At 43.4% G+C, this 13815-nt stretch overlaps 1 long non-coding RNA gene across 1 annotated transcript; it reads right to left on the bottom strand.

The window, feature by feature from the left end:
* Positions 1-7571: 7571 nt before the first annotated feature.
* On the bottom strand, positions 7572-13157 carry LOC146806020 (uncharacterized). The gene is made up of 2 exons (XR_014967975.1): positions 12489-13157; positions 7572-12381 (listed from the first exon to the last, which is right to left on the bottom strand). It is a non-coding gene; the product is annotated as an uncharacterized LOC146806020 (long non-coding RNA).
* Between the last annotated feature and the right edge of the window lie 658 nt (positions 13158-13815).

Here is a 13815-nt window from a genome sequence, read left to right as displayed (position 1 = left end):
TCTTGCCTCTTTCTGCACCTCTGTTGCTTCTTTCTGCACTTATCTTTCCTCTTTCTGCACCACTCTTGTCTCTTTCTGCACCTCCGTTGGTTCTTTCTACACTTCTCTTGCTTTTTTCCGCACCTCTCTTGCTTTTTCTGTATCCCTCTTGCATCTTTAAGCACCCCTCTTTCTGCAACGCTCTTGCCTCTTTTTGCAGTTCTCATGCCTCCATCTGACTCTCTGTTGTTTCTTCAGGCACTTTTCTTGCCTCTTTCTGTATCCTTCGTGCCTCTTTTTGCACCACACATTCCTCTTTCTGTACTTCTCTTGTCTGTTTCTGCTCTTGTCTTGATGCTTTCTGCACCTCACTTACCTCTTTCTGCACTTCACTTGCTTTTTTATGCACCTCTCTTGTTTTTTACTGCAACGTTCTTGTCTCTTTCATCACTTATCTTGCTTCTTTCTACACCTCTCTTGCCTGTTTCTGTATCTCTTTTGCCACTTTCTGCACCTGTGTAGACTCTTTCTATACCTCACTTGCTTCATTCTGCACCCATCTTGCCTCTTTCTGCACCCTTCTTCCCTCTTTCTGAGCCGTTTCTGCCTTTTGCACCCTTGCTCCCTCTTTCTGCACCTCCCCTGCCTGTTTCAGCACCTTTCTTGCCTCTTTTTGCACTTCTCTTGCCTCTTTCTGCATCTCTATTGCTTATTTCTGTACTTCTTGTCCTTCTTTTTGTACCTTTCTTGCTTCTTTCTGCAACCCTCTTGCCTCTTTCTGCACCCTTGTTGCCTCTTTGTACACCGCTCTTGCCTCTTTCTGCACATCTTTAGCATCTTTCTGCAGTTCTTGTGCCTCTTTCTGTACCTCTTTTGCTTTTCCTGCACTTTTCTTGCTTCTTGCTGCTCCATTCTTGCCTCTTTCTGTACCCCTGTTGTTTTTTTTCTGCACTGCTCTAGCTTCTTTTTGCACCTCTTTCGCTAATTTCTGCTCTCCTCTTGCCTCTTGCTGCACCCCTCTTAACTCTTTCTGTACCTGTCTTGCCTCCGTGTGCACCGCGGTTCCCTATGTCTGTATCTCTTTTGCCTGTTCCAGCAACTCTCTTGCCTCTTTCTGCAGTTCGTGTGCCTCTTTTTGCACCCCTCTAGCTTCTTTCTGCACATCTCTTGCTTTTTGCTGTAGTTCTCTTGCCTCTTTCTGTACCCCTATTTCCTCTTTCTATACCTTTCTTGCCTCTTTTTGCACCTCTCTTGCTTCTTCCTGCACCTTTCTTGCTTCTTTCTGCATCCCTCTTGCCTCTTTCTGCACCCCTATTTCCTCTTTCTGCACCTTTCTTGCCTCTTCCTGTACCTTTCTTGCTTCTTTCTGCACTTTTCTTGCTTCTTACTGCACCCCTGTTGCTTCTTTTTCCACTCATCTTACCTCTTTCTGCACCACTCTTGCTTCTTCCTGCAACCCTCTTGCCTCTTTCTGCATTTCTCTTGCCTCTTTCTGCCCATTTGTTACTGTTTCTGCACCTGACTTGTTTTTTTCTGCACTTCTCTTGCTTCTTTCTGTACTTCTCTCACCTCTTTCTGTAATCAAATGACAAGTGCAGGCTGTCAAGTTTAAAGGTCTGAGTGATTTTGTGACTTGGGTATATGTCTACTTGTACATGTATAATCATGTGTTATGCATCTGAAGATGGTAGCTTAAAAAGTGGATAGCTTCTCCTATAGGTGGTTAAATGTTCTCAGTTCTGCTCTTTAATTCAGTGGTACAGGTAGACATTTCTTATGTATATTGGGGTTATAGAGCCCCTCAAATATATTAATGAATACTCATGTGCCCTGTATTATGAGCAGAAGGAAATACCTACACCTTTTTGTACACATATTTACAGAGTATGCTGTTTGAAAAACAGGTATTCCAGTATTTGCATGCTTAGTTTTATATAACATGTTACTAGGTAAAAGCAGAGACATGCATGCAAACCTTTACAAACTTGGTTAGACTTACAACGGTGATATGCTTAGGATTGCTGTTTTATGGTTGGTAGGCCTAACATTCAGAGCAGTCAATTAATAGTGAACCTTCAAGAGAAAAGTGAAGGTTCAGATATCTTAGGTGAAGGATTAGTGATTAGGCTACTTTGTTTGAATCTGTTGTAAGGTACAGTCAAAGTAGGCCTCTTTCTCACCTCTGCTGGTTCTTTCTTCACTTCTCTTGCTTCTTTCTGCACCTTTCTTCCTTTTTCTGGACTTTTGTTGCCTCTTGCTGCACTTCTCTTGCTTCTTTCTGCACCTTTCATCCTCTTTCTGCGCATGTCCTACCTATGTACATAGTTAGAAATTAGCATTTTAAAAACGATAGAAATTCATTGAAAAAAAAACAGAGGTTTCAGGGGCACTATAGTTAGGAATTAGCATTTAAAAAACCTTAGAAATTCACTGAAAAAACAGAGGTTTACGGGAGGTTATAGTTAGGAATTAGCATTTAAAAAACCTTAGAAATTCACTGAAAAAAACAAAGGTTTCAGGGACGTTATAGTTAGGCTGACATTTCACTCATATAAAACCAGATCAATTCAGCCATTATAGGTAGCTGAGCTAACTATAACTCACGCCACACAATGCACTACTGATGACGTCATATATTACATCACTCATGACATGGTCAGTGACATCACTGATGACATCTCAAATGACATCACTGATGACTAATTCCTAACTATAATGTCCCTGAACCCTCTGTTTTTTTAAAGAAGATATATCTATATATATATATATAAATATATATATACATATATATATATATATATATTTTTTTTTAAACAATGGTCCGAGCCTTCAGGAGTCACTCAACAGCTCCCCCTCTCCTCGACATTCCGGTAAGTAATTTGTTCGCCCTACGCGTTTCGAGGCCGTTGTGCCTCTCGTCAGGGGCTGGCTGCTTTCCTCTCTGGCGCTTGAAAGTCTCCTATTTACATACATAATTGATTGGTTGCACTCAGTATGCCGCGCTGAGCGCGTTGTGAGACTGATGCACGTTGGGACATGTGGTCTCTGGAGAGTCATTCTTTTACCTTAGTAGGCTCCAAGCGTCAGTTTTTTAGCATTATTGTTCCTTTAGTAGGAGCGTAATATCGAGGCAAAATCCTCTGTCGGTGCTGGGCTCACTGTGCTGCTCAAGTCGGACTCTGTTCCAACCTTCAGCCTCGTCTCTTTTAACGATGGTGCTCTCCCACACGCCGGGACAGGCGTGTCAAATTTTTTAAACAATGGTCCGAGCCTTCAGGAGTCACTCAACAGCTCCCCCTCTCCTCGACATTCCTGTAAGTAATTTGTTCGCCCTACGCGTTTCGAGGCCGTTGTGCCTCTCGTCAGGGGCTGGCTGCTTTCCTCTCTGGCGCTTGAAAGTCTCCTATTTACATACATAATTGATTGGTTGCACTCAGTATGCCGCGCTGAGCGCGTTGTGAGTCTGATGCACGTTGGGACATGTGGTCTCTGGAGAGTCATTCTTTTACTTTAGTAGGCTCCAAGCGTCAGTTTTTTAGCATTACTGTTCCTTTAGTAGGAGGGTAATTTCGAGGCAAAATCCTCTGTAGGTGCTGGGCTCACTGTGCTGCTCAAGTCGGACTCTGTTCCAACCTTCAGCCTCGTCTCTCTTAACGATGGTGCTCTCCCACACGCCGGGACAGGCGTGTCAAATTTTTTAAACAATGGTCCGAGCCTTCAGGAGTCACTCAACAGCTCCCCCTCTCCTCGACATTCCGGTAAGTAATTTGTTCGCCCTACGCGTTTCGAGGCCGTTGTGCCTCTTGTCAGGGGCTGGCTGCTTTCCTCTCTGGCGCTTGAAAGTCTCCTATTTACATACATAATTGATTGGTTGCATTCAGTATGCCGCGCTGAGTGCGTTGTGAGACTGATGCACGTTGGGACATGTGGTCTCTGGAGAGTCATTCTTTTACTTTAGTAGGCTCCAAGCGTCAGTTTTTTAGCATTATTGTTCCTTTAGTAGGAGGGTAATATCGAGGCAAAATCCTCTGTAGGTGCTGGGCTCACTGTGCTGCTCAAGTCGGACTCTGTTCCAACCTTCAGCCTCGTCTCTTTTAACGATGGTGCTCTCCCACACGCCGGGACAGGCGTGTCAAATTTTTTAAACAATGGTCCGAGGCTTCAGGAGTCACTCAACAGCTCCCCCTCTCCTCGACATTCCTGTAAGTAATTTGTTCGCCCTACACGTTTCGAGGCCGTTGTGCCTCTCGTCAGGGGCTGGCTGCTTTCCTCTCTGGCGCTTGAAAGTCTCCTATTTACATACATAATTGATTGGTTGCACTCAGTATGCCGCGCTGAGCGCGTTGTGAGTCTGATGCACGTTGGGACATGCGGTCTCTGGAGAGTCATTCTTTTACCTTAGTAGGCTCCACGCGTCAGTTTTTTAGCATTATTGTTCCTTTAGTAGGAGGGTAATTTCGAGGCAAAATCCTCTGTAGGTGCTGGGCTCACTGTGCTGCTCAAGTCGGACTCTGTTCCAACCTTCAGCCTCGTCTCTCTTAACGATGGTGCTCTCCCACACGCCGGGACAGGCGTGTCAAATTTTTTAAACAATGGTCCGAGCCTTCAGGAGTCACTCAACAGCTCCCCCTCTCCTCGACATTCCGGTAAGTAATTTGTTCGCCCTACGCGTTTCGAGGCCGTTGTGCCTCTTGTCAGGGGCTGGCTGCTTTCCTCTCTGGTGCTTGAAAGTCTCCTATTTACATACATAATTGATTGGTTGCACTCAGTATGCCGCGCTGAGCGCGTTGTGAGACTGATGCACGTTGGAATATGTGGTCTCTGGAGAGTCATTCTTTTACTTTAGTAGGCTCCAAGCGTCAGTTTTTTAGCATTATTGTTCCTTTAGTAGGAGGGTAATATCGAGGCAAAATCCTCTGTAGGTGCTGGGCTCACTGTGCTGCTCAAGTCGGACTCTGTTCCAACCTTCAGCCTCGTCTCTTTTAACGATGGTGCTCTCCCACACGCCGGGACAGGCGTGTCAAATTTTTTAAACAATGGTCCGAGCCTTCAGGAGTCACTCAACAGCTCCCCCTCTCCTCGACATTCCGGTAAGTAATTTGTTCGCCCTACGCGTTTCGATGCCGTTGTGCCTCTCGTCAGGGGCTGGCTGCTTTCCTCTCTGGCGCTTGAAAGTCTCCTATTTACATACATAATTGATTGGTTGCACTCAGTATGCTGCGCTGAGCGCGTTGTGAGACTGATGCACGTTGGGACATGTGGTCTCTGGAGAGTCATTCTTTTACCTTAGTAGGCTCCAAGCGTCAGTTTTTTAGCATTATTGTTCCTTTAGTAGGAGCGTAATATCGAGGCAAAATCCTCTGTCGGTGCTGGGCTCACTGTGCTGCTCAAGTCGGACTCTGTTCCAACCTTCAGCCTCGTCTCTTTTAACGATGGTGCTCTCCCACACACCGGGACAGGCGTGTCAAATTTTTTAAACAATGGTCCGAGCCTTCAAGAGTCACTCAACAGCTCCCCCTCTCCTCGACATTCCGGTAAGTAATTTGTTCGCCCTACGCGTTTCGAGGCCGTTGTGCCTCTTGTCAGGGGCTGGCTGCTTTCCTCTCTGGCGCTTGAAAGTCTCCTATTTACATACATAATTGATTGGTTGCACTCAGTATGCCGCGCTGAGCGCGTTGTGAGACTGATGCACGTTGGGACATGTGGTCTCTGGAGAGTCATTCTTTTACTTTAGTAGGCTCCAAGCGTCAGTTTTTTAGCATTATTGTTCCTTTAGTAGGAGGGTAATATCGAGGCAAAATCCTCTGTAGGTGCTGGGCTCACTGTGCTGCTCAAGTCGGACTCTGTTCCAACCTTCAGCCTCGTCTCTTTTAACGATGGTGCTCTCCCACACGCCGGGACAGGCGTGTCAAATTTTTTAAACAATGGTCCGAGCCTTCAGGAGTCACTCAACAGCTCCCCCTCTCCTCGACATTCCTGTAAGTAATTTGTTCGCCCTACGCGTTTCGAGGCCGTTGTGCCTCTCGTCAGGGGCTGGCTGCTTTCCTCTCTGGCGCTTGAAAGTCTCCTATTTACATACATAATTGATTGGTTGCACTCAGTATGCCGCGCTGAGCGCGTTGTGAGTCTGATGCACGTTGGGACATGTGGTCTCTGGAGAGTCATTCTTTTACCTTAGTAGGCTCCAAGCGTCAGTTTTTTAGCATTATTGTTCCTTTAGTAGGAGGGTAATTTCGAGGCAAAATCCTCTGTAGGTGCTGGGCTCACTGTGCTGCTCAAGTCGGACTCTGTTCCAACCTTCAGCCTCGTCTCTCTTAACGATGGTGCTCTCCCACACGCCGGGACAGGCGTGTCAAATTTTTTAAACAATGGTCCGAGCCTTCAGGAGTCACTCAACAGCTCCCCCTCTCCTCGACATTCCGGTAAGTAATTTGTTCGCCCTATGCGTTTCGAGGCCGTTGTGCCTCTAGTCAGGGGCTGGCTGCTTTCCTCTCTGGCGCTTGAAAGTCTCCTATTTACATACATAATTGATTGGTTGCACTCAGTATGCCGCGCTGAGCGCGTTGTGAGTCTGATGCACGTTGGGACATGTGGTCTCTGGAGAGTCATTCTTTTACCTTAGTAGGCTCCAAGCGTCAGTTTTTTAGCATTATTGTTCCTTTAGTAGGAGGGTAATTTCGAGGCAAAATCCTCTGTAGGTGCTGGGCTCACTGTGCTGCTCAAGTCGGACTCTGTTCCAACCTTCAGCCTCGTCTCTCTTAACGATGGTGCGCTCCCACACGCCGGGACAGGCGTGTCAAATTTTTTAAACAATGGTCCGAGCCTTCAGGAGTCACTCAACAGCTCCCCCTCTCCTCGACATTCCGGTAAGTAATTTGTTCGCCCTACGCGTTTCGAGGCCGTTGTGCCTCTTGTCAGGGGCTGGCTGCTTTCCTCTCTGGTGCTTGAAAGTCTCCTATTTACATACATAATTGATTGGTTGCACTCAGTATGCCGCGCTGAGCGCGTTGTGAGACTGATGCACGTTGGGATATGTGGTCTCTGGAGAGTCATTCTTTTACTTTAGTAGGCTCCAAGCGTCAGTTTTTTAGCATTATTGTTCCTTTAGTAGGAGGGTAATATCGAGGCAAAATCCTCTGTAGGTGCTGGGCTCACTGTGCTGCTCAAGTCGGACTCTGTTCCAACCTTCAGCCTCGTCTCTTTTAACGATGGTGCTCTCCCACACGCCGGGACAGGCGTGTCAAATTTTTTAAACAATGGTCCGAGCCTTCAGGAGTCACTCAACAGCTCCCCCTCTCCTCGACATTCCGGTAAGTAATTTGTTCACCCTACGCGTTTCGATGCCGTTGTGCCTCTCGTCAGGGGCTGGCTGCTTTCCTCTCTGGCGCTTGAAAGTCTCCTATTTACATACATAATTGATTGGTTGCACTCAGTATGCTGCGCTGAGCGCGTTGTGAGACTGATGCACGTTGGGACATGTGGTCTCTGGATGTAGAAAATAGACCTCAGCTAGGCCTACCAGTGCAAGGGGTTCGCCCTTCTCTGCACAGAGTCCTCAGACTATTAGAAAGAAGTTGGCACAGAATCTGAAATAGAAAATACATAGTTTATTAAACCTCAGGAGGTGGAACCACATTCACCCAGCACCCTGTGGTGCTGAATGAAGGTAGCACCCAGAGTAGAAGAACCATGGGTCTTTTATACCCACACAGGGGCTCAGGAAAAGGACGATGCAAGCATACATGAGAAGAGTTACATACATAGATGGTCATACAGAAATGCACCGTAAATAGTATAGGAGGAGCTAGCAGTTGCTGACTCTGGTAGAAACAACCTGATAGTTACAGACTAAAAACAGATGCATGGACAGTTAGATATTCCTGCGCATGTGCAGGGTAGCAGAGTCTAAGTATAGCCAGTCCTTTAAACAGAGCACAAGGGAAGACAAAATGGCTGCCAGAAATACAAAATGGATTCCACAAAATGTACAGAATAGCCTGTAAATACCAGATGGATTCTGCTAACGCTAATTTAATCGCAGCCAATTTACGACAGACGACCCTTTTAGCGTTAGCTGAAGACATCTCCCATAATCCAGTAGGAAAAATGAAAAATATGCATATTAATTTTTAATAACATTTTTTTTTTCTTTTTCATAAATTTCCTAATTCATTGCTAGGTGGGCATTTCTCATTCTAAATATTGTTAAGCGGGTATGTATGAGGTATAAACAGAAGTACAAAGGGAACAGAGAATTGGGTCATACAGATAGCAGGAGAGAGTAATTACTATTATCAGAAACAGAATTATTAGCTTTCTAGTCCTTAGCAAATCCTAGAACCATCCAGTAAAAACATTTTCAAGGTTCCCATGCATTTCAGTTACCATCAATTTCAATATCAAAGTATCCAACAGTACATATCTAATAAAAACATTTTCGCTAGACTTTTCCAGTGTTTCCTTTATGAGGGCTAGAGTATCTATCATTATACCCAATACAAACATTAAAGCAGTCAGACATATTATTTACAAAAATGATCCTGGATCCAGGGGACCAGGAGGACCATGAGAATTAGGAGGAAGAGCTGCAAAGGGTTGCTCCTCCTCAAAAAATGGGACGATCAATGGGGTACATTTTCAACAAAAAGAAAAAGAAGTCCTTGGGAAATTAAAGCCGCTGTACAACCAACCAGAGGGGAGTCTTCTCCCTGTGTCCGTTTGAGCCTCACAGGCAGGCTCTTGTTGTTCCCACGGTGGAGCTGCACAACTCGCAACTCAGGAATCATGGCCTAGTTTCAAGGGAAAAGTTTCTTCTTTCAGGATAGGGCAATCACCCACCAGGGCAAATGCGCTCAGCGATCCTGTCCAGTGTCTCAGGCAGTGCACCAGTTTTCTTCATTTCAATCTAACAGGCACCAGAGACACAGCACCTGTACCCTGAACTCAAGTCCTTCCCTAACTCCTGTATTGCTCTGCTGGCACACTGCTCTTTCGTTGGGGCCATGGATTGCATTCAGTGTGCCCAGGTATCTCCTTTACAGCCACTTTGGGACCAGGATTCAGAGGCCTGATGCTAGGATCTCTGAAGCAACCCTTGTTTCAAAGGGGGTTACCTCAAGCAAAAACCTTCTTCCCTTCCTGGTCGGTCTGTGACTCTCAGCTGGGCATCAAAAGCTTGATCCACGATTTCTCCTTTCTGATTTGTGACCCCATCTTTCGCCCAAGATAGTAGCAGGGGTACGCTCATCACAATGCTTCCGGCCTTCTACCTTCACTGAGGTCCTGGTTGCCAGCAGTGCCTGTGCAGGTTACCTTCACTTTGACTTCAAGCTGGACTGGTGCTGACTCCTCAAGCTGGATCTGATGTACGCGCCCCTCTGGCAATGGTTGTAAAGCAGCAAATATCTATTGGTGGACAGAACAAAAGGTCTTTAGACAAGGCACAAAAATAATCTATCAACAGAGAGGATAGTCTCAGAATACTTCCTAGTCCAGGGACGCCCCATATATTAACAAGGCACCCTGGAACCACTTTCATATATGTGAGAGTAAATAAAACAACAGTCTGGACCTATTAGCAAGTATAAAAACTCTTTAGTGAACTGACAAGAGTAATACGTCACCCAATGCCAAGCAGTCAAGGAAGTCTGTGTTCATTTCTAAAGACCCTCAAGAAAAGGAAATGTTATACACGTTTTACTCCTAAACATTGCATTATTTGTACAGGACTGCAGACACTTCTAAAATGATTTTTCTTAATTAAAGCACCTATATTGTATACTCAGGACCATGCTCTCATGTTATAGGAGCAACAGGAAAATCTAACACTGCTAATTTAACAGGGATTCCTATTACATACAGAACTAAAAACTTCAACATAATGGGTACATGTTCTCCAGCGGAACATCTTGTGACTAACAGACTCCTGTAAAACAATATTTTCCTCAAAAATGTTTGCTAAGGATCACATAGACCTCTTCCCTGCATTCTACATTTTCACAATCCAAACTATGCAACATTAGTTCTAGTAAGGACTGTCAGTTTATTTACACAGACTAGCTAATAAAACTAGCAATGCCCTTGCAAAACTGTATGTAGCATGAGAATAACAAACAATAGTGGTGTTGTCACCTGAGAATTTTCAAACAAAAACTACCCACAGCTAGTTCCCCTTAAAGATCAAATAAGGAAACAGCAACCTAGACTACTCATCCTCTCATAATTCCATCAGAGAGGATGGGTAGTAACATAGCAAAATATATTTATTCGTTTTATTAATGCTAATAATGTTTAAAACAGTATTACTGAATAGCCAATTTAATGTCTCATGGTTATTTCACAGACAGTTTAGACAGGCTCAAAAAAAGTAAGAAAAAGAGAGAGAACACATAAATTTGCCTACCCTTAATTTGTAGAGGAGCTAGCCTCCACTCCCCAGTTTTGACGGTAAGAAACCTGTACCAGGTTTCATTCTGTCAACACTATCAACCCTAATTTGTAGCAACTGGGCATAAACAAACTCTGAGGAGCGAAATAGCACATTTCAGCTAGCCAAAGAACATATTCCTTTAGCAAATGTACTAGTGCAACATGAGACCGCATGAAATCAAACTGAATCCCATTGCTTCCTGAATTCAACCCTAAAAACATTTATACTATATATATATGGCAGAGCCATTGTCCTTTAAAGAGAGGTCACATATACTATGTGCATTGAGTGCACACAAAAACTTGCTTTTACCAAAAAAAAAGGGTAAGCAAAAACCTCTTTCTTCCCCTGCCATTTCGTCTTTCAAATGTCGAAATGTCAAAGCAACGTTGTGCTGAGCCCTACAGGCTTCTAAATGTAGGACTTTGACCTATAACCTATGCAGCTGTTCCCCAGCAGGCATGCAAGGTTTTCATGTGGTGCTTCCAAGTCAAAGTGACCCTAAAGACCGAAGACAGAGCAGCAAAACCCACTCTGTGTGTCTACCAGCAATTTCAGAGGTAAGCTTAATAACTTCTGCCAATTTTTGTACATTGATATGTATAAGCAGTGTGCCAAGCGTTTGTCTAGCAGTATAGATGGTCTATGCTTACATATGTGCATTTACTGGGGCGTAAGGCAGTTTAAAAACTGATCTGACTGGAGAAAACTCACTTAAATAGTGAATTTTTACCCAATTTCGACTTTGATTTTCAGGGCACTTAAAAATTAACATCCTACAATGTTTTTGCATAATAGTCATCCCCAGAATGTCCTCTACATATCCCAGAGATGTGGCATCAAAAATGTATAATGTATACCCTTATAAAAATGAGTTTTGTACGCCTGGGTAAAGTGACATTTTCACATGTAATTGACCCCCTATTGCTGTATAGCACGGCTTAAATGCAATTTGGATGCTAGGAGGTCACAGTATCATTATTAGGCATTATAAATAGTAAAAAACGAATTTGTTTTAGCACCTATTTGAAATAACATTTTTTTTTTTTATATAATCAAAATATATTTTTTGTTAATAAATCTAATCATTTTGATGAGTCTACATATGAAAAGCGAGCTGCATCCCTTGCCTATTATATTGAAACACATTAATTCTTAGCCCTAAGCACAGAAGCTTATCTTGAAACATCTTAAGTCTGCGCCACTTTTAAATGAAGGACAGCCATTATTATTGAACATCAAAAACCACTCTTATCCTTATTTTAAAAAAAAGGCATTAAGAAAAAAAATCCCCTACTGTCAATCTGCAAAAATAATGAAACTACATTTCTAACTTTGGAAACAGCAGTCTGAAATGCAGAATTTTACTCCGTGTTTTTGACTTCAACTATTCTCTGTAGCCGGAGTCCGAAATAGAAATGGTCTTGTTGACACAGCTGTTTAACACGTAAAGGTGTCGAAATTCACACGCCTTGCAAGTCAACCCTTCAAGCCAACACAAATCTGTCGTGCTGTATAATGTGAATGCCTTTGAATACCCTATACAAAAGATAAATGCTGTGACATTTTGTATCTGAATTTAGTCTATTGTAAAACACACAATTTCGTTTTTCTCTTTACACAGGTCATCTTAATTTTAACTTTCTAAAGGTAAAACTCTTATCCGATAATCCATGTTAATTTTGCGCCACAATTTCCACTGAGAAAATTAATTCTCAATTGGAAAATCGTTTTTATATAGGCATATAGCCCTTAAAATTTCAAGCAAGAGCATCATTTTACTTTTTGTGTAGGATTAATGCAACAGTTTTAAAAAAAAATAAAAACAGTTTTCTATGGAAAGTCTAACTGGTCTTTGCACAAAATAGGGCAGAGGAAGGCTCCTTGGGTTTCGTTCCTCAGCTGCCCTGTCTCATCAGAGAAGCTAAACCTCAGCGCAGAACCGGGCCACAGCGAGTGCTCCTAGCCCCCACCTTTCTCCAAGGCTGTCCTGCTGCAAGCATTACACATTTTCATGTCAGTGAAGCTTTCTAAGCAGTGATTTCACCTCCTGGTTCACTCCTCTATTTTTAGCCCCCACCTTACAAGCTGCAAGGTCAAAATCTGCCTTGCACAGCCCTGAAGCTGTCAAAGACAAAAAGCCTTCCTAATGTTATCTAAACTGCAATAATTTGCCCTATGGAAACATTTATTTTAATATACAATTTCTTTTCAAGGGTCATAAATTTAGGTTCAATTCTCAGATTAGCAGGTTCAGCTTAAATTAGAACCTACAACCCTGTGGACCCAGCACATTGGCTCACTGAACCACCAAGAACACAAAGCTGCATAGGAACAATTTGCAAATTCGAAATACCCACAATTTTTCCAAGCTAAACTTTTAACGGGTCCCTAATTACTCTTCATTAATACTTTTGTACATTAAGGGTGTCATCAAATCACAGGGGTTGCTCTTTCTCTTGCTACACCCCTCTCAATTTCCTTTTGCGACTTATTGATGGTGATGAGACCAAATTAAATTTACTCCTTAACAATTTCACTTCTCAGAATTCTTTCACATATTCACAGTCATTCAATCACACGCTTTTTCCAGTGCTAGCAACATCCAAAACACAATTTACCACACCATAACATGTAAACACACATTTAACCCACAAATCAACACTTAAGACAGAAACAAAAGACAGCCCACAGACTGTACTTAAACCAAACCATTTGTAAATACTAGTTGCAAGTCATATTCACCAGATTTGGCTGTCACCCAGCACCCTGTGGTGCTGAATGAAGGTAGCACCCAGAGTAGAAGAACCATGGGTCTTTTATACCCACACAGGGGCTCAGGAAAAGGACGATGCAAGCATACATGAGAAGAGTTACATACATAGATGGTCATACAGAAATGCACCGTAAATAGTATAGGAGGAGCTAGCAGTTGCTGACTCTGGTAGAAACAACCTGATAGTTACAGACTAAAAACAGATGCATGGACAGTTAGATATTCCTGCGCATGTGCAGGGTAGCAGAGTCTAAGTATAGCCAGTCCTTTAAACAGAGCACAAGGGAAGACAAAATGGCTGCCAGAAATACAAAATGGATTCCACAAAATGTACAGAATAGCCTGTAAATACCAGATGGATTCTGCTAACGCTAATTTAATCGCAGCCAATTTACGACATGGAGAGTCATTCTTTTACCTTAGTAGGCTCCAAGCGTCAGTTTTTTAGCATTATTGTTCCTTTAGTAGGAGCGTAATATCGAGGCAAAATCCTCTGTCGGTGCTGGGCTCACTGTGCTGCTCAAGTCGGACTCTGTTCCAACCTTCAGCCTCGTCTCTTTTAACGATGGTGCTCTCCCACACACCGGGACAGGCGTGTCAAATTTTTTAAACAATGGTCCGAGCCTTCAGG

Source organism: Triturus cristatus, chromosome 8 (assembly GCF_964204655.1).
Source record: "Triturus cristatus chromosome 8, aTriCri1.1, whole genome shotgun sequence".
NCBI classification, from domain to species: Eukaryota; Metazoa; Chordata; class Amphibia; order Caudata; family Salamandridae; genus Triturus; species Triturus cristatus.
This window is presented reverse-complemented; position numbering and strand designations above follow the sequence as displayed.